The sequence below is a fragment of the Protopterus annectens genome, chromosome 8.part0 (assembly GCF_019279795.1).
Source record: "Protopterus annectens isolate FY-2018-M chromosome 8.part0, PAN1.0, whole genome shotgun sequence".
Lineage (NCBI taxonomy): Eukaryota > Metazoa > Chordata > Ceratodontiformes > Protopteridae > Protopterus > Protopterus annectens.
Genome location: NC_056741.1, coordinates 594862481 through 594888125, shown reverse-complemented (window position 1 = coordinate 594888125; position 25645 = coordinate 594862481). Strand labels below are relative to the sequence as shown.

At 45.1% G+C, this 25645-nt stretch overlaps 1 protein-coding gene across 1 annotated transcript in view; it reads left to right on the top strand.

Moving 5' to 3' along the window:
* Positions 1-25645, top strand: part of HUWE1 (HECT, UBA and WWE domain containing E3 ubiquitin protein ligase 1) — a gene marked incomplete in the record, with an annotated part of 5008559 nt that overhangs the window by 2509205 nt on the left and 2473709 nt on the right.

Genomic DNA, 25645 nt, shown 5'->3' with positions numbered 1-25645 from the left:
CCTTGCCTGAGGAGCCTCCCAGAAAGAAATTGTGCAAGAGGAAGCACATAGACTCCCCGGACGAGTCAGTCACCTCAGATACCAACCTCGATGACGCAGAGGGGTCCCCTAAATCATCCTCAGATGTCTCATTCTCTGACATCCTGGAGATTTTGAGGCAGAGAGGCGATTGGCATTCCAAAACCCCCTCTGAGGAGGAGTCTGTCTTCTTCAAGGCCTTCGGAGCCCGACCTTCCGCCTCCTGGGTGTCTCCGCCCTTCGAATTGTTGGACCTAATTTGTCGAAGGGTGTGGTACCCAGCCGCCCAAACAAGTTTGTCTGCACCCCCAGAAAAAGAGTTCTTAACTAAAGAAGTTCCTGTAGATGTCATGGTGGTGGCGTCTGCCACTCAGCAAGAAGTTGCAGAGGCTTCTGCTTCCGTTCATCCTCCTAACAAGAAGTCCAGGAGTATGGATTGGTATGGGAAGCGTACCCTGTCTTCAGCGACCTTTACCCTGCGGTCATTGAACTACCTTTGTAACTTTACTCTGCTCCAAAGGGATCTCCTCAAAGAATTGGGAGATACCCTATCGGGTAACTTGCCTGAGGCGGTGAATCAGACTGTCAACACCCAGTTGTCTACCCTTTCCTCTGTTGTCAACTCGTCCATGAGGCTCATCCTATGTGGCCGAGGGGGCGGGTAGGGCAGCTAGCTCAGGCGAAGCCCTTAGGAGGTAAGCCTGGATGCGCCTGTGTCACTTTGCGGAAGCCTTCAAGTCTTCCTTCACGGACGCTCCCTTCGATGGGTCCCCACTCTTTGGACCCAAAGGAGGTTAAGACCGTCTGCCATAGGGGCCCATTTTTTGCTTCCCTCTAGGCCTTATCCCAAGGCACAGAGGGGAGGGAAGATGTGATTCAGGAAGTCTCAGAAGTCTTTCCCTGCCAATCATGGTGACCCCCTCTCCAGGGGCAGAGGAGGGGGGGAATTACTCTGGAAGGCGTCACCCTAGGGGCGGGGGAGGCCCCCGCTACTCAGGAGACAGCAAATCCTTTCGTGGATCCTTCTATCAACATCCCTGAGGGACTGCCCAACTGTGCTCTTCTGGAGCCGGTCGGGGGCCGTTTTTCGATGCACCCTCAAGCCTGGGAAAGCATCGCTCAGGATCGATGGGTGCTCCAAATAATTACCGGCGGTTACACCATTCCCTTTATCACGTTCCCTCCCTCATCCAAGAAAATCCCAGACGTTCCACCCAGTCAAAGGGATCAAGCAGCGCTAGAGGTCTCAAAGCTGCTGGAAAAAGGAGTCATCCAACTAGTCCCCTCAGACCAGATCGGATCAGGAACTTACTCAAGATTATTTTTGGTGCCGAAAAGAACAGGGGACCCGAGACCCATCCTGGATCTCAGCCATTTAAACCTCTTCATCCTGAAGTCCAAGTTCCAAATGATCACTCTTTAGTCCATTTTTCCCTTATTGGAAAAAGGAGTATGGATGTGCTCCATTGACCTCAAGGATTCCTACTACCACATAAAGATAAACAAGGCAGCCAGGAGTCACCTACACTTCCGGCTGGGAGCCAGTCATTTCCGGTTTCGTGCCCTGCCCTTTGGTCTCACTACAGCTCCCAGGGTGTTTACCAAATGTTTAGCAGTGGTGACAGCTCATCTGAGATGTCAGGGATTCCAGGTGTTTCCATATCTGGACGACTAGCTTCTCACCGCTCCCACCAGGCATCTACTCATCCGAGCAACGAAGGCTACCTTCACACTGGGCCAATACCTAGGGATTACCTTCAACTGGGAAAAAGCTGTCCTGCGGCCATCACAGCGTGTTGCATTTATCAGCGCAGAGCTAGACTCTGTCCAAATGAGGGCTTTTCTTCCAACAGAAAAAATATAAGTGCTACAGGCTCAAGTTTTGGCCTTACTACCCCTTAAAGTCCAGGCCAGACTTGTTCTTCAGCTACTAGGATCAATGGCGGCTACCATCATGCTAGTACCGCTAGCCAAGCTACATATGCGGATCCTCCAGTGGCTTCTGTCAGTCCAGTGGTCCTTTCAGGAATTCCCTCTGTCTCATCCGATTCTTATCACTGAACAATGCCAACAGGACCTACGTTGGTGGCTTCATTCACCCAATCTGGATAAAGTCCCCTGACCCCCCCCTGTCTCCTACCGCCAGATTGACCACGGACGCTTCCCAGTTAGGGTGGGGGGGGAGCATTATCTACGCAGAACGGTCCAAGGCACGTGGCAGGACCATGAGGTACACTTGCACATCAATATCCTAGAGATGAGGGCAGTGCTACTAGCGTTGCAAGCACTTCAGAGCTCTCTTCCCAAAGGAACTATAGCTATTTTTTCTGACAGCATGTCAGTTGTGTGGTACCTGAACAAGCAGGGAGGAACCAAGTCCTATCCCCTCTGCAGAGAGGCCATGAGAGTGTGGAACTGGGCGGTGTCTTCCCAATGTTTTCTAGTGGCAACGCACATTCCGGGGAAGTCCAATGTGATAGCAGACAGGCTAAGCAGAGCTATTCTGATACCTCACGAGTGGTGCCTGAACGACTGAGTTGCAGCTCAGATCTTCTCCAGGTGGGGTCAACCTGGCTGCAATCTGTTTGCCAGTCCCCTCAATGCCAAGTGCAGCAGGTACTTGACTCTGATCCCCCCTCGGGGGGAGTCACCCAGGGACGCTCAAGTCCACGATTGGCCCCCCGGTCTGCTTTATGCCTTTCCTCTGTTTCCTCTATTGTCAAGAGTGATTCAGAAGGCAACTTCTTTGGGAAGCAAGATAATTCTTATTGCACCACACTGGCCCCGTCAAGTTTGTTTTCCTTTTCTTCGGAAGTACACAGTGGACGGCCCTTGGACTCTGGACCCAGCTCCAGACCTATTGACTCATCAGTCGGGGCAGTTCCATCCATCACTACGAACCCTCAGGTTGACAGCTTGGCTTCTCCACTTCCATCCTTAGTCAGACTACACTCTTTTTCTCCTGAGGTGGTACATATCCTGTCTTCCTCCCACAAGTCATCCACTAGAAAGATATACTCTAGCAAATGGAGGAGATTTGCTATTTGGGCTCAAGCACATAATCTAGACCCCTTCTCAGTCCCCTTGTCTGCGGTCTTAGACTTTTTGGCTATGCTCTTCAGACAGGGTTCTGCTCCCTCTACCATTAAGGTACAGCTGGCGGCCATTTCTAATATCCACGTTTCATATGAGCCTTCCCTTATGGGCCATAAACTTTGTAATGCCTTCCTGAAAGGAGCCTGGTTACTTCGTCCGCCAGTAGCACAACCAGTCTTGCCATGGGATTTGAACTTGGTGCTTTGAACCATAACTTCTGCTCCCTTTGAGCCGCTGCCACTTATGAATTAAAATATTTGTCTTGGAAGACAGCTTTTCTGGTTGTCATTACTTCGGCCAGGAGGGTATCGGAGCTTCAAGCCCTTTCCATTAAATGCCCCTATTTGATCTTCCATAATGATAGGGTTTCCTTGAGACTCAACCCTTCCTTCCTTCCTAAAGTATCTTCCACCTTTTGTTTTCATCAATCCATTGAGTTGCCAGTTTTCTTTCCAAAATTTTCAAACAAAGCGGAATTCAAATTTCACCAGCTGGATGTACATAGACAGCTAAGGTTTTATTTGCATAGGACGAAACTCCACAGGAAATCAGATCTATTATTTTTTGTGTCCTTTTCAGAGAGCAAGAAGGGTAGCCTTGTGACCGAGTACTATTGCTAGGTGGATTACGGACTGTATTTCTTTTATTTACGAATCGGCAGGCAGAGTTTTACCTTTCCCGGTTAAGGCTCATTCTACCAGGGCTATGGCTGCCTCAGTAGCTTATCATGCTAGGCTCTCTTTGGATGACATCTGTGCTGCGGCCACCTGGACCTCTCCGCACACCTTTATTTCATATTTACAAGCTGGACGTGGCATCTAGAGGCCGGGCTTCCTTTGGTTCCACGGTGTTCAGGAGTATTTTTCCGTGAGCCTCCCAGGATATAGCTGCTAGGGATGCTGTCCCGTCAGTAATGAATGTAGGCAAGATAGGACCACATTACATCAATTAGTTATGTACTTACCATAATGATAGATGTATGTGGTCCATCTCTCCTACATACTTGTGTACCCACCCACCTTCCCCCTTCCTGGTGGACTTAGAGGAAATTACGTTCTTAGACCCTTCTGAGGATGTTATTTTTTCTCTCTTCTTGCTTGTGTTATTTTCTGTGAGGTTGTGTGTTTAACACTACTGTATGGTTGGCAAACAAGATCTGGGGTTTGGGCGTGGTGCATCGTGGGATACCAGATTAGCCCAGCCAATTGGAGACTTCGTGCTACTAACTATCGGCCGAGTCAGAGCCGATTCTCGGCTCCGAGCCCATCAGTAACGAATGTAGGCGAGATGGACCACATACATCTATAGTTATGGTAAGTACATAACTAATTGTTTTCTGTGTTCTAAGTTGAAAGGGTGTTGAGGAGCATTGAATGTGTAGTTAGTTTTTTTGTGATTTCATTGCAGCAAAATGCCTTGAAAATGTGATGTAAGCTCAAATGGAGATAAGATTCAACTGCTTAAAACAGCAGCCAGCCTAACAAGTGTGTATATGTTAGAAGTTGAAAGCACAATTTAGAATGGCCATAGGTGAGAATATTATAGTTGCCACTCTGCCCATTTTATCCTAGAATGTAAATGATATTACATGTATCAACAAAAATCAGTATATTGAATTACAAAATGTAGGGTGTAAGTAGCAGTGTTGCAGGAAACTAATTTGTGTAGACATGAGCATACATATTTGACAAAGGATCTCAGTGTGGGCATTAAACACATTAGGAACAAATGAAATGGGGAGTGATATTGATTGGTAGAGGGGATGCTTTTGGTTAAAGAAGAGGAGGGAAAAAGACAATGGTAGATTTGTGGTAGTAAGGGCCTCTTGGCAAAGGCAGAGGGTTACTCCACCAAAAATTGATATTATGGAGCTTAATTTGGGCGGGGGGCAAAATCCACTTTCAGCAGGGAATATTTATGGATGGTGACTGATATTTAATTTACAATAATTGATGCATTAGAAGGGGAAAATCAGCAAAGAGAGTAAATTTCTGAAGAAATGAGAGATTATTGGGCAATTAAAATGCAAATTCAGTAGTAGGAAATCAGGCAGAATTTGTCAAGGTAAAACAACTGGGCTAGGATGGATGGAATATATATTTTGTAGAAGCATATGCATTTAATTGAAATTTTAGTCACATATCCAATAACTATTTCAGTTCATGTACCAATTAAAATTGAGAAAGATGCAGTTCAAATGAAGTAAAAATGAGATGCTAGCACTTTCCTGCTTGTTAAAAAGAAATGCGTTTATGAAATGGGTTGTGAAAATTAATTAAGGCTTTAAAGGAAGATAAAAATTCTTCAGAAGGTTTTACTAGTGAGTGGGTTAAAAAGAAAATAAAGTTTAAAATAAGATAAAAATGAGGGTAAAAGAACTAGTAAGAATATTTAGTGGGGTTGACAAGAATTGAAGTATTGCAGGGTAAGAGGAATGTGATAGAGCAAGAAGAGAAGTAACTGCAGACTGCTAAAGGGGGGATATAAGGGTGAACTCTGGTAATATGCATGTGTTAAGTCTGGTGCAGAAAACCTTTTAATAGAACAACGTTGGCAACAGGATGTAGAAAGGGTTGCCAACAAAACTATGGAGCCTATTACAAGAAAAGCAACCAACGATGGGTATTATAGATTTTTAAGATTTGTATAAAGCAGAAGAATGTAGAAATCAAAAAAAGGCATAAATGTTTATGGTATACTTCATGCCAAGGTTAGAGGAATAATGTGGCTCAGAAATCAATAATTAGGATTACAGGAGATCAGGTAAAAATGTATAATCACTCAGCATGGAAGTTTGTAGGAACAGATGGTATTTGTGTGTAAGTTTGGATTTTGGGAAGAAATTGATAAAGGTCTGGAAGGTTTTCAGTAAGTTTTTTTTTTATTATTAATTTAAAAGGGGGGTTCCCGTGTCTTGCCTGGGAGGAAGCTGTAGCCATTTTAGTACTAGAGAGTTAAGACCCTTTATATCCAACTTCATATAAACTTATTTCAAATTTAAACTGCGATTGCGAAGTATTTGTCTATACTAGCTAAAAAAAATAGCAGGCTTGTTGACAAAATTGAAAGAAACTGATCATTGTAATATTTTTCTGGAGTGGAAGCAAACATTTGCCAGTAATAGAACAATGAAGATCTCAAGAGAAGCAGAATGAGTTTAAGAATACTGCTGCTGCGGTTGGTGGGTCTTGGTGCAGGGAAAGCATTTGCTTGTTAGCTGTGATTTTAGAATTAAGGCAGTGGAAGCATTTGAATTACCTGATAAAATAATACAGTTAATTAGGTGGATGTATCAAGGGTAGGTGGCAAGAAATAAGGCGAGAGCCTCTCAGACAGGCTGTATTTGAACAGAGGAACCAGACAGATTTCTTCATTTGCTTTGTTTAGTCACTGGTAGGTATCCACATATTCAAAGGTATAACTGAAAAGTTAGTTTTATTTGAAGATATTTTGTACTTGATAAATCTAGAAAAGGACATTTTGGGGTTGTGAAATATTTTGAGACGGTTTATGGGATATTTTAAGACAGTTTCAAGCCTTTTTACAGAGTAAATTAATGAAGTAGTCTAAACTATGGTTAGCATTCATAGTCATTGGCATGAACACACAAGGGGTGTCTGCAATGTCTGGTGATTTGTAGAGGCCATGTAATACAGTGCTTGCGATTTAGTGTAAGCAATTTAAGTATAATGAAAATAAATTAGAAATTGTTTAAAGCGGTGTATGCTAATTAAGTGATCTTTGTTTCACTGTTGCAGTTCTGACTTGTGGAATTTCATGCTGTGGAAGGCCTTGGCCAGCCCAAGTACTAGAGAATTTTTCCACTGCAGCCAGCGGACACCTTTTCCAATGTCACTATGCCTGGGTATAATGGGAGTTGGCTGGCAGCATGACCTCAATTCATTTTTGCTGTTGGATTCTGATGCAGATTGTTGTTGTGTGCGTCGTTCAGTCCGCACCAGAGGAAGACTTGTGTCTAAAGCTAAGCATTCCATTTGGGAGCTTTTCACATGTTTTGACTAATGTCAGAGAAAGTTAATAACTGTGTCTGCTGTGGCAAACTGCTACCACACCAGGACTTTCATTCCTTTTGTGCGACTTGTTTAGGCCCAGAACATGATATTTCTAACAGTCAGTTCTGTGTTCGGTTTAATAACAGAGCTCTCAAGTGTAGGACTGAGATTGTAGCTAAACATTTTCGCGAGTTGCCAAGGCCTTTGCATACCATGTTGTCCACTGGTCAAGCTGAAGTTTACTTCCATAAGCTAAAAAAGGAAAAGTGCTTCAGACGTAAGGCCTCAGATACTTTCTTGCCATCTGTTAGTCGTCCTAGGCTTGTGATTGTCTAAGAAGGTTAGGGACCTTTGTAGCCCCCTTTCGAAACTGAGGTGGTGGCCCAGGCCTCTGTCGAGACCTGTTTGGAGTCTAGTATGCCTTCAGGGCCCTCTACATTTTTACAAGTTGAAAGACTTAGCTCATTGGTTGGGTGTGGGACTGCTTCACAGGATGTCCTTCAAGAATGCAACTGCAGTCATAACATATGGGTTGTCCTGCCTCAGGCAGCCCTCGGTCGGCCGGATTCCAAAGTCTGGGTCCGACGTCGGCTGATGTCGCATTTCTCTCCGTCAGAGCGGCTGGAGTACATAAGCATCAGCCGACGCCATCTTCTTCAGTCTTTCTTGCCGCGGGGTGCCCGAAGCAGAAGCAGTTCGCAAGTGCCAGTCGGTCAGCTCCTGTATTCTTCGAAACTGAAGTAATCAAAAAAGCTAAGTACCCCGTTGGGGACCTTTTCTTGCCTCAGCTGATGTCAGAAATTACTGAAAAAGTAAATAATTGTTTGTCTTGTGGTAAACAAATACCTCATAAGGATTTCCATTCTTACTGCCTTCCTTGCCTTGGCCCAGACCACGTCTCGGCCTGTGCCGCCTGTGCTCGCTTCAATAAGCGCACTCTCAGGCGCCGAGCGGAGTTCGCTGAAGACTTTTTCGGCGAAAACTTTGATTATATAATGCCGTCGGAACTACCGACAACGCATACTCCTAAGAAACGAAAAGACCGGGACCGACATCCTCGGCCCGCGTCTTCCACCGACACCACGCCAAAATTTAATGCGAGTGCCCTGGTTCCCTCTGAGGCGGTTATTCCACCGCTTCGAACCGAAGACACAGTATTACCGATACCTTCAATACCGGAGGCCACTTCGCCAGTTATTGATTTTCCTCCGGATACTGAAACCGAGGAAATGCCAGAGACCATTGCTGTTGATAAGGTCACTCCTGCACGTGGAGCGGCTAGGCCTCCCATGTCCATGTCTATCAAGGTCTACACACTGGCTAAGGCAACCAGCAAGACCAAGCATCTTACTGCTAAAACCTTACCTCAGCCTACTCCTGATACTCAAATCATGTCTTTGGCCACAGATTTAATTTCCCTGATCAGAGGTTCCCAGGCCCACCCTGAGAGAGGATCCCAGCCTCCTCCTGATAAGAGGCCCAGGGTTGAACCCTCTGACCCTCTTCCTTCAGATGAAGATTCTGAGGACTCTGTTCACTCCGAAAGCCAGGAAGAGCCCTTCCAGACCTATGAGGATTCAGATGCAGAGGACTCAATTCCCTCTGCCTCCCCTCTTGAGGATATCTCTTTTGGGGAAGTTCTGCATTCCATGAGGGAGCATTTTCAGTGGCAAGGCCAGGAATATTCAGATTCCGGAAAGCGCCTTCGAACATTCCTTAAAAAACCCCAACACAGACCCTTAGCTATACCTCCTGTGCTTGATGTTTTGGATGATCTATACGGACTCCAGTGTTACCCCTGATACTCTTCCTCCAGCTCCTGTCAAGCCTGACAGATGCTATAGGGTTCCAGAAACCCATTCTCATTTCTTTGGGGCCCATACTGTTGATTTAGAAACAATTTCCCAGGGGCCTAAAGGGGTTTCGGCTACCACCTCCAAAAATCCTTTGCCTTCCGACAGGGAAGCAAGGTCCTTAGAGAGATGGGGGAAGAAGGTTTATACCTCCACTACTTTATCTGTGAGAGCTCTCAGTTGTCTCTTTCACATGTTTCAATATCAGGATTTCCTGTTAGATGATTTACAGAAAAAATTGGCCTCTCCTGAACCTTTAGATAGGAAGTCTTTGCAAGAGACTGTTCATAATTCTCAGCAGGTTAGCAATCACTTTCTACAGTGTGGATATGATGCATTGGAAGCTTCATGTAGGGCTGCTATGACAGGGGCGGTCATTCGTAGACATGCATGGTTAAAAGAACAGCCTTTACCAGATCATGTTAAGGCAAAACTCCTTGATGCACCCTTGGAAAAGAACAAGCTTTTTGGCGCTAATGCTAAAGATGTGTTAAAGTCCATTGAGGAAAAAGCCAAGTCAGTTCAGACAGTCAAAGATTTCCTCCAGGTTCAGCCACCCAGATTCAGCAGGAAACTGGCCTTCTAAAAACTGGTCCTTTCCTAATCCTGAAAGATTTCAAAGGGGCAAAAACAGGCGTGCCCGAGGAAGAGGGCAATACAGAGGATCCTACAGGGGACAACAATGGCAACCAGCAAACCAAAGAAGTGACACTGGTTTCTCCTGCCCCGCAGGGACAATCTCAATGACTTTCCTGTAGTTCCGCTGACCAAGGAGCAAACAGAAGCTCCTTTGGGCGGAAGATTATCTTTGTTTTCAAAAAATTGGCACAAACTGACAAAAGACAAATGGATTTTGGACATTGTAGACCACGGTTACAGGTTCCATTTTCATACCTTGCCAAGCAAACAAGGCATGCCAAACCTTCCACAAAATCAGAGGGCAGATGCTATCAAGCAAATTTCTCTGCTTGCTCAGATCAAAGCAATAGAAAAAGTTCCACAACAAGAACAAGGTCAGGGGTTTTATTCAAGACTGTTCCTTGTTCCAAGAAAAGAAACTCAATGGAGACCAATACTGGACTTGTCCGCTTTAAACACTTTTCTCATAGTACCAAAGTTCAAAATGCTGACTCTACAGCAACTCCTTCCCATGCTGGGCAAGGGGTCTTGGCTGGTTACTCTGGACCTCAAGCAGGCATACCTGCATGTCCCGGTCAGACACAGCTGCAGAAGATACCTCAGATTTCTTGCAGGGCCAGAGCATTATCAATTCTCAGCATTGCCATTTGGCTTATCTACTGCTCCCAGAGTATTCACGAAATGCCTGGCATCAGTAATTGCTCATTGCAGGCTCCAGGGGATTCAAATCTACCCGTACCTGGACGATTGCCTCATACAAGCGGACAACAAACTAACCTTGACAAAAAAACTTGAATTATGTCATACACTTGCTACAGGCTCTGGGATACACAGTCAACTTTCAAAAGTCAAGACTTCAGCCATCCCAGCAAATAACCTTCTTAGGAGCCAAACTAGAGACAGCCTCTCAAATGGCTTACCTGACAGAAGACAAGCAAAAGAAGTTAACTCATTACTTCAAAAGTTTAGCAAAACTCACCCAGATGACTGCAAGGAGATTCCTACAGGCCCTGGGTTACATGGCATCCTGCATTCTCCTGGTTCCACTAGCAAGACTTCACATGAGAAAGCTTCAATGGTACCTAAAAAGCTTATGGTCTCAACACAGCAACAACCTAGAAGCAACTATACCGCTCATTCCATGTCTTCAAAAGGAATTTCTATGGTGGGCCACAGTAAGCCAGTCAAACACAGGCATGTCATTCAGAAAACCTCAGATAACACAGACCATGACCACAGACGCCTCGCACCTTGGATGGGGGGCGCACATGGAGGGCAGATGTATTCAAGGACAATGGTCTCCAAAGGAAACACATCTGCATATCAACCAAAAAGAAATGCTGGCGGTAATACATGCCATCGAGGCCTTTGGACAACAACTTCAACAAGGCCACCTACTAATACGGAAAGACAACACCACTGTGATATGGTACATAAGCAGGGGGGCACTCATTCTTACCCCCTTTGCAGACTGACAATGAATCTTTGGGAAAAATCACTGAGTCTAAACATACAGTTACAATCCCAGTTTGTTCCAGGCAAAGACAATGTTCTGGCGGACAGTCTAAGCAGGAATTTCCTAGACCCCCACGAATGGAGGTTACATCCAGACATCTTTATACGACTCACCTTGACATGGGACAGGCCGGACGTAGACCTATTTGCCTCCCACCTCAATCATCACTTACAAAAGTTTTGCTCAAGGACATATCCACAAGCATGGAAAATAGATGCTCTCTCATTCAACTGGAGCTCCCTAATAATCTATGCATTTCCACCTCTGCCACTGATGACCACAGTATTACTAAGGATCAAAGCAGAGCAGCCGAAGGGGATCCTAATAGCTCCAGACTGGCCAAGACAACACTGGTACCCACTACTACAGAGCACATGTCACAACAAAACGTGGGCCCTTCCACAGTGGCCACAACTTTTGACTCAACACAACTTCAGGACAGTTCATCCCAACATCCAGAAGCTTCAGCTAACAGCTTGGGAGATCCCATAAATAACCTCAATTTATCTCTCTCCAAGGAAGTTCAGCGGATACTAACAGAAGCCCGCAGACCATCCACCAGAAAGGCTTACTCAGCCAAATGGAAGAGATTCAGCATTTGGAATACCAACAAGGGTCATGATGCATCAGTTTTGAGCATCCCACTCATTCTGGAATACTTGGCAGATATGCTACATAACGGACTCTCTCACTCCTCCATAAAAATACATGCTTCAGCTATCTCAGCTAGATACAACACTGATCCACCTGTGTTTTCACATCCTTTAAGGCAATTTCTTAGTGGAATCAAGAATATAAAGCCCTCAAGATAGGCACCAGTACCAGCTTGGGACCTCAATTTTGTCCTAGAAAAACTGACTCTACCTCCCTTCGAGCCAGCAGCTTCTGTGGATTTACAATTTCTTTCCTGGAAGACAGCTTTCCTGCTGGCCATTACCTCAGCAAGAAGGGTCTCGGAATTACAGGCCCTAATGGCAATACCACCGTTCATAACTTTTCACAGAGACAGAGTCTCCTTACGAACCAACCCTACCTTTCTGCCAAAAGTGGTATCTAGGGTTTCTTTAAATCAAGCAATTCACCTGCCTACTTTCTTTCCCAATCCTGAGAACAAAGGGGAAAGACTGTTACATACTACATTGGACATGCACAGACAACTTCGCTACTACCTAGACAGAACCAAGACCAGTAGGAAGTCTGATCAGCTTTTTGTAGCTTACGCCCCTGGAGTACAAGGAAAAGCAATTTCCAAACAATTTCAAAATGGATTGGACATTGCATCAGATTCTGTTATTCCTTCCATGGAAAGTGTGTGCCAGCCAGTGTCAGACCACACTCCACCAGAGCTACAGCCACCTCTACAGCATTCTTAAGAGGGGTGCCTACAAAGGACATTCTAGAAGCTGCTACATGGAGCTCCGTGCATACATTTTCCAAACACTACAACCTCCCTTTATATTCCAGATCCAGAGCAGGCTTTGCTTCGGCAGTCCTGCAGGGATTGATAGCTACACCATCCTTATCTTAGAGCATACCTCCTCCCCCAGCTAAGCTATGGTAATCAGCCCATATGTTATGACTGCAGTTGCATTCTTGAAGGACATAGTACAGTTTTGTACCTACCATAAATGTAGATGTCCAATAGATATGCAACTGCAGTCGGGTTTTCCCTCCCTCCTTCCCCTCTGTGCCTTGGGTCCACTCTTCTCCCTGTTATCCTTAGCTGGGGATATCTATTATGGTGTATCGGTTTATTGCTTATTTATTTGTTTGGAAACCTATTATTGTCTTCCAATTTGGTTACAGCCTTCCTTGGAGGGCACCTGGCATCTGGCGCAAGAAACACTGAAGAAGATGGCGTCGGCTGATGCTTATGTACTCCAGCCGCTCTGACGTCGGAGAGAAATGCGACATCAGCCGACGTCGGACCCAGACTTTGGAATCCGGCCGACCGAGGGCTGCCTGAGGCAGGACAACCCATATGTTATGACTGCAGTTGCATATCTATCGGACATCTACATTTATGGTAGGTACAAAACTGTTCTTTCTGGCTTCTGATGACCACTCTAAAACATATGACAATTCTTCATATTGTCAGGAGATCGCCTCTGCTTACTGCCCATAGGAGGTGGTCGATCCGGGTCCTAGTGCATAGGTCGCCCAGAGACCTAATCCTAAGGCCTGTCACAAAGAAGCTGCATCCCCCTTACCTGAGCCATGTCCTACCGGCTCACAGTCTTAGGCCTGTCAACAAGACCTAGTGTCGTTGGCTGAGGATTTGATTTACTTGGTCAGGTCTAGAGAGGGATACTTCACCACCGAAGCTTACTGACTCATTTGATTCTGAGCATGACTTTGATAATGATGAATCCACCTTTGAGGTGGGTGCTTCTTTTGCTTTTTATGGGGATTCTGAGAAGAACCTTGCCTCAGCCACCTCCCCAGGAGGATCTTTCCTTTGAGGAAAACTTGCATACCTAGAGGGAGCATTTCAAATGGGAAGATGAGGAGTACCCTCACTTCGGAAAGAGGGTTAAGGAATTCCTCAGTCTCCCTGAACATAAACCCCTTGCCATTTCCCCAGCCGTAAAGATGGTAGACCATGTCTTCCTGTATTCCTCTTTAAAACCAGATTCCGTTCTCACTGCCTCTCAGAAAAATTAGATTTTTACAGGGTTCTAGATTCCCGCAATCACCATTTTAAGAACCCTTTGGCAGATCCTAAAGTGGTGACTCGGGGCCGTAAGGAAACAAAAGTTAGTTCTTCCCAACATCTTTTACCAACAGACATGGAGAGAGAGCCTACACATCTGCTTTCCTTGTCATGAGGACTTTGAACTACCAGTTTGATATGGTGAAGTACCAGGAAACCATTTTTTGACCAGATGAAACAAAAACTGATCGAAAATGATGTCCTTTCAAAGGAATTACTGGATTTATGGATGATCTGTCACAAGTGGCTGTGCACTTCCTACACTGCAGCAATGATGCCCTCGAAGCTTCCAGCAGGTGGCAGTCACAAAATTCGTCATTGGAAGGCATGCCTGGCCAGGTGAGCAGTTCCTTCCTAAACTTGTCAGATCCAGTCTCCTAGATGCCTCCCTGGGCAGTCATTTTGGTCCTAAGGCTGAGCCTATGCTTAAGAAAATGGAAGACAAGACCAGGTCCATGCAAACTGTCATAGACTTTTTCCAGGTGTATTCTTCTCTGTTTAGCTGAAATTACCATGCCAGACACTGGACTTTCCAGCCCCTAGGTTTAAGCCTAGACAAAGGAGACTTAGTAGGGAAAGGACCCACAGAACCAGTGGGGGAATACACAGTGGGAAACAGACCTCTATAGGCCTGTGTGCTCTTGCTGTCAGGGACCTAACTGGGAGCAATGATGACTCTTATGGCACTCCCGTTCTGTCTCCCACCTCTCATCCCCTTCCTCTCAACCCCCCCCCCCCAGCTGGGAGGAAGAATGTCCCTATTCTACAGGTACTGAACCCTTATTACCAGTGATCTGTTTTAAACATCATTCAAAGAGGTTACAAACTCAAGTTCATACAACTCTTGATTCATTCAGGTTTCCCAGATTTTCTTCCAATGCAAAGGCTAAGGCCTTAAACCAGATACAGTTTCTGTGCACTCAGGATTGTCTGGAATCTGTACCAACCTCTTTGCAAGGAAACGAGCTTTACTCTGAACTTTTCCTAGTCCCCAGAAAAGATACCTGGAGACCACTTCTGGAGGTTCAACCAGTTCTTGCAGGTCCCAAAATTCAAAATGCTAACTCTACAAAAAGCTACTGCTCATTATTTCCTCACAGCGTTTTCATGGAAACTTGAGATTTAGAAGATGCATACCTCCATATCCCCATAGAGGAATCACAAAGGAGTTTTATGCTTCAAAGCAGGTATGAGGCAGCATCAGTTCTTTGCTTTGCCCTTTGGCTTATGTACTGCAGCCAGGGTTTTCACAAAAAGTCTAGCCCCAGTGAAAGCCTTCTGCAGGACTAAGGGAATTCAGATTTACCTTTGCTTTTAGACTGTTGCCTCATTCAGACAACAGATCCAGAAAAACTCAAAGCAGGTCTGCTTTACATCAAAAATATTTTAACTTCAATGGGGTTTCACTTTCAGTAGCCAAAAATCTCAAGCCCCATTAACAGGATTGCATTTGTGAGCTTTACTGAATTCATAGCTTCGGTGGTGGTGCTGCGGTAGCGTTGTCGCCTCACAGTAAGACGCTGTCCGGTTCGATTCTCAGCTAAGAGCGTCTTCTGCATGGAGACATGCGTGAATGGGCGTACCTTCGTTGAAGGTTGTGCGTCAGTGCTGGTAACTCTGCACGTAAAAATCAACTACCAATCATTAGCAGACCGGAGTTCCGCTGTGGCGATCCCTAACCGGGAAAAGCCGAAAGACAACTGAATTCATAGCTTCAGAAAGCCTTTTTCCCATCCGACAAGGTTACCTTTCTAACTCTGTACTACAAAAAGTTCTTTGTCAAGAGATATCTCATTGCAAGAGAGTATCTTGGCCTAAGGCTACATGATCTTGCATTCTCATGATCCCCCTGGCCAGACTATATATGAGGAAACTTCAGTGTTGCATCAAAAATGTGTGGTGCTAACACTCTCCCTCTCTCCTTTATGATGAAACTGCTTTCTTGTCTAAGGAAAAAGTTTGTCTGGTGTGTCGAAGCGTGCTCCCTTAACCTAGGCCTTTCCTTTAGGTTCATCACTCAGGACCAAATTCTGACAACAGATGCCTCAGAAATATCGTGGGGGAGGCCGTTGCAACAACTTCCAGACTCGAGGCAGATGGGGTTCCTAGTTCCAAAACATACGCATGAACCTAAAAGAAGTGATGGCAATCCAAAAAGGCCTGAATGCCTTCAAAGAACATTGGAAACTGAGTCCTAGTAAAGACTGACAATACAACAGTTATGTGGTACTTAAACAGTCAGGGGAATGCACTCACCCCCTTTTGCCACTTAGCCATGGACCTTTAGGAAACAGCAAAATCCCCAAGTCTGCATCTCATAGCACAGTACCTACCAGGACAAGCCAATCAATTATAGGATCACCTCAGCAGGAGCCTGTCCGATCCCTATAAGTGGCAGCTGTGCTGGGAAGTTTTTTTCAGCATAGACAAAAAAATGGGGTGTGCCACAGATGCACCTTTTTGCCACTGACGAAAATGCTCACTAGAAACAAAACAGAATCAGCCTGGAAGACAGATGCCTTTCCCTTCTCTTGGGCAGGCCTATTCCTCTATGCCTTTCCTCCCATATACCTTTGCTACCCAGGGTACTACTGAAAGTAAGGGAAGGGCCAAGGGTAATTCTGATAGCCCTAGATTGGCTGAGGCAGCAGTGGTACCCTCTATTGCTTTGTTTAACCAACAGAGAACCATATCTGCTGCCACAGAGGGTGACCTGTTAACACAGAACAAGGGCACAGTCATGTACCCTATTCTGCACACACTGACATTGACAGCTTTGATACCTTGATTCCGTGGAAGGGGATTGCTCCTTGCCAAACAGGTCCTGAACATTTCAAAAGGAGCCAGGAGACCTAGTACTTGAAAGCCTTACTGCACTAAATAGAAAAGATCCATGATAGCGTGCAGACAAAAGGGTCAAAACCCTTTACATCCCTTTATCCAGCCTGTTTGAAAAAGGGCTATCCTACTTTTCTTTAAAAATCCATGCTTTAGTTATCTCTGCCAAGTCTGTCTTCTCAGCCTCCTCTCTTTTACACCCCTTCGTGAAACATTTTCTGAGAGGTTTTCCACATTAAGCCTTCCAGAAAACCACCTATTCCCTCATGGGACCTCAGTTTCAGTTTGGAGAAGCTCACCCTTCCACCCTTCAAGCCTGCTGCTTCCGCAGATATAAAATTCCTTAACTGGAAGACATCTCTCTTACTACCCAGAAAGGTTTCAGAGCTTCAGGCCCTTATTTGTTTGGAACATTTTATCATTTTCCATACAGACAGAGCATCTCCTAGGACCAATTATTTCTTTATTCCTAAGGTTGTCCATACACTTTCCTACATTTTTTCCTAACCCTCAAAGCAAGAGAGATGATCTTTCATACTTTGGATGCCCATAGACAGCTGTGTTACTACTTGGACAGAGTCAAGAATGACCAAGCCAGAACAACTTTTTTTGTCTGTGCTAGTAGTTTTGTGGGGAGACCAGTTTAAAGCAATGTCCAAATGGATCTCCCGTTATGTATCTTTTTGCTACAGCCATCATAGTAAGAAGCCTCCAGATTCTGTGAACACATTCCACTAGGGCTTCACTACCTCTGTTGCCTTTCTTAAAGGAGTAGCCACTAAGGATATTTTATAAGCTGCTATTTGATTCTCTAAGTATACCTTTACCAAACATTACCATTTCCTACTTTTTCCAAGTCCAGTGCAGGGCATTCTTGCCTGTCCTTAGTCCTTTCATACATCCACCCCCCCCCCTTTCAGCTTTGGGAGTCCTTCTACAAGTCAAGACTACAACAGAAGAACGTAGTACAGTTGTGTTCACTTAACATAAATGTAGATGTAGGAGTATATTCAATGCAGTATTCTTTTCCTCCCTTCTTTCCTCCCTTGCCTATGGGATAGGCTTGGACATTTTCCTTCTCAGTCCAGGTTGTTCCCTTTTCCTCCAAAATTACTTTCTGGAATCTAGGGTCGTAGACTCCTGACCATAAGGTCATACAGGGGGGGGGTCCTCCTTGCTGGGGGGGCAAGTAAGTACTTGGGTCATGGTGCCAGCCAGTTCTCTTTATACCCAGACATAGCAACTTTGGGCAGGTGAAGGGGGAAATACTTTGGTAGTTGGGACAGCCAAGGGCTTCCATAGCAGGAAATCCCACAAGTTAGGACTGCAACAGTGAATACACTAACATCTACATTTATGTTAAATGTACACAACTTTCTTCCGATTTATGGTCAGATGTACTTGCTCAGTACTACACATCCATTGTTAGTCGTTGCTGCACATCTTGCATCTACTTTGCAATCCTCAGACTTGCCCCCAGTGATTCCTTCAGCAGTTTGACCATGTATGCAGGAACAATACATGACATCAATGTATATTATTTTTCTCTAGTGATCCATTCATTAATGTCAACATTTATGTGCAAACACTGAAAGAAACCAAAAATGACCTGTTTCTCAGTGATCATGAACCATTTACACTACTGTTCTATTGATTTTCAGTTTACACTGTATTTTACTTGCATTCTGCTTTAACAGCATATTAAAACTTCAAAAGAGACCACAGCTCTCTCTCCCTTCTGAGTCAGGCATAAATTAGAACTGATCAATTAAGGAGTCATTCATGAGATAGAAGAGGTCACTTAAGGTTAATCATTTGTTAACTGAGGGGTGGAGCTAGGAACTAAACCTTCTATTTAAGGGGTCAAATAAACCATTTCTGAGCTTTACCAGAAAGGCTCATCCAGACTTTGCTACACTTTGCTGTGAAGGCAAGGTTAGTTTGCTTTTATTCTTTGTATTTTGTATATTTTAAATACTGTAGTTTGGTTTCTTTACCTTGTGTTTTACTTGCATTCTGCTTTAACAGCATATTAAAACTTCAAAAGAGACCATAGCGCTCTCTCTCTTCTGAGCTTCCCAGTCACAATTGTCTTGTTAAATACCACTGTCTTTCTAGTTGCCTGCCTCTTATGTTAATCTGACCATATATCTCATTTCCTCTCTACTTTCACTGGCTTGTGTGAGCAATAACTAAATCAAAACCCCCTCCCCTTCAACTATTTAAATTTATTGGCCATCCTACTGTATTCCATAGTACCAGAATACAAAAGTGACCACCCCATTCAACCCATCTTGCTGTTTTAAAAACAGTAACTCTCCACTAAGCCTTAACTTTTAAACAAGTAAAATGTAAGTTACCTACTTTCACGTCTGTAGTGCACACTGCAGTGTGCATTTTTTTCATCTTACCTTTAAGCATCCCTTTGACTAGCACTTTCTCTAATACCTGCTGGAAAGCACTAGGAAGCCTTAAACTGATACAAGCACTCAACTCTCCTTGTTAATAAGGAGAAATTAATAGTAGGCACAAACAGCCTATAGTTGCAAAGTACCTTGCTAGGGTAAAGGAAAACAGCTCCTGCACTTTACAAAAAAAAAAAGCACCAAACCAGGCATGTCCAAGGGTCAGCTTCCAGTGATTTCTCCTGTCCACCTGGTGAATCTGGGCATACTGGGGCAATGCAGCAATTGCCTCATGTACACAGACAACCCTCTCCTCCTACCACCCAACACTGCAACCTGTGAGAGATGCACTTGCATAGCCAAAATGGAAGCATAGCTCTCTCCACCCAAGATTGTGCTAGACAGTCGAGGAGAAGGTTAACACCCACACTACACCTCAAGCAACACACAGCCCTTCTAAACCCACACCACCAACACCCACATACAGCAACACTAAATCCACATATGCAGAGGCCCTTAACTGTAACCTGTCCAAGCAACAAGAACCTCTGAAGCTGAAACGCAAACGAACACCAATCACAACCAAAGTGTCACATAATTCACAACACCTGTGTGCCACCCAGCAGCAGCCCCTAAGGCAAGACAATGTACCTAACACTTTAGTCATAGGTGACTCTATAATCCGGCACACTGATGTCCCTCTCACCAGGTTGAACAAGGAGAAAATTAATCAGCTGCCTTTCGGGTGCCAGGATCTGCCACGTAACGCATGCACTCAAGTCACTCCACAACAAGTACAAATATAACTCTGTCATTGTCCATGTTGGAGTGAATGACTTGAGACGTACCTCCCTGGACTACATGAAAAGAGACATGGAAGAGCTCTCGGATCATGTGGCCCAGGCAGGTATGACCATAGCCCTGAGTAGCATCCTGCCTTCGCCCAGAATGATACCACAATATACGGACAAAATTATCTACTTTAACAATTGGCTAAACTTCTGGTGTCATTCAAAGGGGATCCAGTATCTGTCTGCCTGGGACGACATGATTGACAGACCACAGTGCTTTGCCAGAGATGGTCAGCACCTGTCGCCCCTGGGATTCAGGTTACTTGCTAAGGCTCTTGCCACCCCTATAGTGCCTTTTTTAGGCAAAATTCGAAGGTCAAAACCACTACCGTAACAGGTACAAGCATGCAAAATCTGAAGGTAATGCTACTCAATGCTAGAAGTTTAAACCTCAAAATGCACTCTCTCGAGGCACTCCTAAAAATGGAGAACATCGATATCTCTGCAGTAACTGAGACCTGATTCAAGGCTCCAGAGAGCACCCCTGCAATACCAGGCTACAACTCTTGCCACACTTTTCGCCCACCAAAGCAGGACCAAAACACTAAAGGTGGAGGAGTGCCAATATTCACCAAGGAAATTCACACCACCAGGCTAGTTGCCCAACACAATGCGTCTGAAGTTCTCCAGGTGCAACTAACACTAGGTAAAACTGCAATCCAAATTGTAGCTTGATACAGATCTCCCACCATACCCCAAGATTCTCACTACACCTTTCTAAACATACTGGAAAATATTAAGATAGAACCAAACACCCTAATACTAGGTGATTACCCTGCCATTAACTGGCAAAACTACTCGTGTACCAACACCTTTGCCCAACAGTTCTTGGAATTCATAAATTCCAACGCCCTGGATCAATTAATCCATAGTCCCACCAGGGGCTCCAATATCCCAGACCTGGTCATTCCCACATGGGAAATAGATGCTCCACACCTATAGTCACCCCCTCATTAGTCAGGTCTGACCATAAGCTTATCACCCTTAACATCCATATCCCACCCCCACCCCCTGTAAGGAAACCTCCATAAAAAAACTTCTCCAAAGCCAACTTCATGCTACTCAAGTCAGAAGTGACAAACTTCATGACACCCATGCAGACAGAAGCTGAAAGTTCAAATGCTGAATCCTACACTAAGGCACTGTATGAGCACATACACTCATGCATAAATCATGCCATCCCAAATAGAACCAAGATGCTCTCATCCAAAAAAAGTAAGCCAATCTGGTGGTCCCCTGCCATAAACAAACTTTACAACAAAAGGAAGAAACTGTTGCAGAAAAGAGGAAAATCCCAGGATGCAATAAACTTACTTACCAGCCTCAGTAAGAAACTGAGATCCCTCAAAATCCTCCAAAGCTAGTTAAGAAAATAAAATTGCCAAAGATTCCAAAGACAACCATAAGGTATTCTGTAACTATGTCAAGAATCTAAATGACAATGCTCAGATCTGCTCTGAGCAAAAACAGAATGGCATTAAATATACTGATCCCAAGGATATTGCCAATATCCTGGCAGATCGATTCAGTGCCAACTTTTCCCCCTTCTCACCCCCTAAATGGCCCATCTCAATAACGGAAGACTGCCAAATTCCGGTAATAATGGCCCCACAGATAAAAAACGCACTCTCCAAAGCTAAGAATACAGCATCCGTGGGACCAGATGACATCCCGGGCTGTGTACTACATGAACTACAATATGAACTGGCACCTCACCTAATCATAGCCTCACCTCATGTTTCATGCTCACTGAGTGATGCAGAGCTACAGTTATCCCACTCCACAAGGGAGATCCACCTTGGATCCCGGAAACTACAGTCCCATCAGTCTGACCAGCCTGATCTGCAAGGCCATGGAGCGTACTATCATGGAACTTATAAACGAAGACCTTGGCAACCTTCAAACACTGGACCCCACCCAGTTTGGGTTCATGAAGGGCCGATCTTGTCTCCTGAACCTGATTGACTTCTTCGAGTCAGTCTCCAGAGCCATGGACAAGGGTAAGGTAGTCCACACTGCCTATCTAGACCTTGCCAAGGCTTTTGACACCATCCCCCATTCTGGAATCATAGATAAACTTATTAAGCTGGGCATTAATCCCTACGTCACCCAATGGGTTGCTAACTGGCTTACTGATGGAACCCACACTGTAAAAGTAGCCGACTCCTAATTGAGCTCCAGACAAGTAGAGTACCTCAGGGTTTAGTCCTGGGACCGCTCTTGTTTGGCATCTACTTCTCTGAAGTACAGGCCAACACCAAGGGACTCTGGATAACAAAGTTCGCAGATGACTGCAAACTGGGAGCAATTATTGAATTCCCAAATGATGTGGATACTCTACAAAAGGGCCTTACAGAAACAGATGCTTGGTGCCAGAGCCATGGGCTTAAGCTCAATGCCAAGAAATGTATAGTTATCCCCTTTGGGAAAAAACATGTATCTGTGAATTATCATATAGGTTGGCAGTACACTAAACACCTAAAGTGTGATAAGAGACTTAGGGTCACAGGTGGACAGTGGTCTCACCTAAGATAACCACATCGCCACAATAGTCAGGAAATTCTTCTATGTGGCACACCTCATCACTAAGGGCTTTTCATCCAGAAAAAAGGGGGTCATTGTCCCACTGTACTCATCCCTCATTAGACCCATTATAGAATACAACGCCCCGTTTGGTATGTACCTCTCAAGACATGTGCAACAACTGGAAAGGCCGCAGAAATACCTCACTAAAAGAATCAGAGGCCTAAAGCAGATGCCCTACGCTGACCGCCTTAAACTCCAGCTATACTTTGTTGCATATAGTCTACTCAGAGGTGATCTTTGTTTAACATACGAGGCCATGTCAAATCCAGAGCTGTTGGACATGCTACACTTAAAGAAATCCCAATCCCTCAGAGCCACACGCTCCAGGGATCTAAACCTTGTCATCACAATAAACAAAACATGCTGGAGGGATAGGTTCCTGACCCAGAGACTCCCCAGACTCTGGAATAGATTGCCCATACATGTCAAGCAGAGTGCCTCTTTGGTCCTCTTGAAAAGGAACCTTGACGATTGGATGGGAGGAGGAAATTCACCCCGGGGATCACATCAGTCACCCTGCTAGACAGGGGTCCAGGGAAGTAAATAGTGTGGGAAGAAATAGCCAGGGAATTGTTATGGCTAGGCTTGTATAGGCCCTAGGGCTGATAGCCTAGTACCAACCTATAAACCTAAACCTTTGAACAAAATGATAGCTTACAGTGTTGTAATGTGTCCATCTTGGAAATGAACTACACAATCTTGCTTAATTTTGAGCTGCTTCATGTTAATTTCAATATTTCAAAGTCTGCGGTTTGCAGCATAGCTCCTTATGCATGGTGCTGTTAAACATTTGTGTAAGTTCCGTGTCTTTAATGCATTTTATATGGAAATGAGGGACTTTAAAAGTGTATTTCTATCATTTGAAGTAGTGTCAGTGTCTAAGTGCCTCAGCCTTGTTATGTTTTCCATTAGAATGACTTTAAGCTTTTACTGTAAGTAGGTGTATTTATCAACTCACCTGCATGCTTCCTTAGTAAGAATAAAATATGTACATTTTTTAAAGCTCTCTACTTTCCACACCTCCGGCAATTCCCCTACCCTACCCCATTCCCTCCCACCCCTGAAACAATTACTGTTATAGCTAACAGTGCTCTTCCCCACCCCCTTCTAGCACTGCCCCTCCTCCCAGTGTCCCATTACCTCTAACTAATCTATCCCGTCACTTAACCCCTGCCGTTTCCCTACACCTCCTACACTCACCCATCATTGCAACCACTTAACCTTCTGATCTGATGCTATTTGTGTTATTATTCATCATGGGTGGGTCTTGGATCCAACCTCAGAAGGACAGATCCAGAGCTCAGTCTCCTCCCCTTTTCGTAATCCTTTGCTGACCCACAACCCTCGGATAACATTTGCTGCGGATTTGCTAAGGACATATATTTTGCAGGTCAAGTTTCCTAGATTCAGATAGTTAATTTAACCATTTTCTCTTTGGGGTTTTTATCCCTTCTTTTATAGTTTTTAGTGTGCTTTTTCCCTCCTCATTTCACCTTGGGTTAGATTTCCTCCCCTCCCCGGTAGCTTTTTAATTTATTTTCCTGTGAGTTCATGCCTTTTTTTTTCTGTGCCCTTTTGGTAGTTTGTTAGGAGTTTTCTTTACTGCAGCTCCCGTAACTTAACTTTGCTTAGTTACGTAGTCCCTTCTCGGCCCTTCTCTACCCTTCTGTGTCTGTAGAGAGTGTGGGTGTTGTTTTCGTGTGTATGTGCTACTGTGTGCGCTCTGTCTGAAAAGACGTCCAGCTTTAAAAGGTGCTTATCTTCTCGGAAAATGCCCCATTCCGATTTGCCTGAAAGAGTGTCTGTTGCCTAGGAGAGTGTCACATATATCGCAGAAGTACACTTCTGTTTAAGGGGCTTGCTAAAGGAGTGTCCTCTAGTCTCCGGTTCCCCCTCTAAGACCCCGTCTGATCCTAAAAGGAAGACTTCTTCTTCCTCCTCCAAGGTTTCTCCTTCCAAAAAGCCAGGGCTCTGGATTGCAGATCCCTGGATCAGAGTCCAGCCACTTTGGCTTTGGATGCTGAGCTGTCTGGCTCAGAGCGCCTCTGATCATTCAGTTGGATCGGAGGCTTCAGAGGTCCTCTAAGTCAGTATGGCCAGACAGTCTTCGGATCTGACCCATCTGTCAGATCCTTGTATGACACTGGCTAAACCTTCAGAGCCATTCAGGTCTTTGGATCCAATGGTTATATCAGATCCAGTAATTGACAGCTCCCCTTCAAGGTCTTAGGAGCTTGGATCGGAGACCACAGTTTAGTGACAGGTTCTCTGGCAAGGTTGGGACATTCTTCTATATCTTCCAAGTCCTCCATAAGTTTGCTTTGCTCAGATATGGATAGGGTGATGATTTTCCTCTAGGCCCAAATCGAGTTGATCTTATTACCATCCCCTACTCAGTTGCCAAGGGGATCCTTAAAATCTGTGAGACTTCACTCTCCTCTTCTGACCTATCTGCATTTGGATCTCCAGGATCAGAGCATTCCCTGTGAAAGGCTGACTGTGTCATGTATACCTTCCTTTCCCACACAGTCAGGATCCCTGAGAGGTCAGTGTTGGTTCGTGGGGGGGGGGGGTTGGGCCCAAAGTTTTCTGACCATCGCCTCCCTTTGGGCGCCTCTGTTCTGGACAGCTCAGGGCCGATATCATCTGCAGACAGTTCTGAGTCTGAGTCCCTCCTTCCTTTCCTGGTGGCTCAGGCCATGGGGGGAGGAGATGGGGGATTCATCCAGCCTGTTCAGCTTCCATGCAGTAGAGACGACCTACTCTGGCTGGGGACTTACCTCTCCTTTATCTCTAGGTCCTCCCCAGCCCCTCTCGACTTTGGGCAGTGAGCCCTGATTATCCTTAAAAGGTCAGCCCTTCTGTGAGGGACTTCAGATGGACATTACCTCCCTTGGGGTCTTTATTTCCATGTCCTCCCCAGAACCCACCATGGAGGAGCCGCCTCAGAAGAGGACATGCAAGAGGAGGCACTTGGACTCCCCTAGAAAGTCCCTCACTGAGGACCTGGATTTTGAGGAGGGAGATAGATCCCCAGATTTCCATCTGAGGAAGTGTGCTTTGGGGACATCTCGAAATTCTCAAGCGAAGAGCCAGTTGGTCTTCCCTACCCTGTCT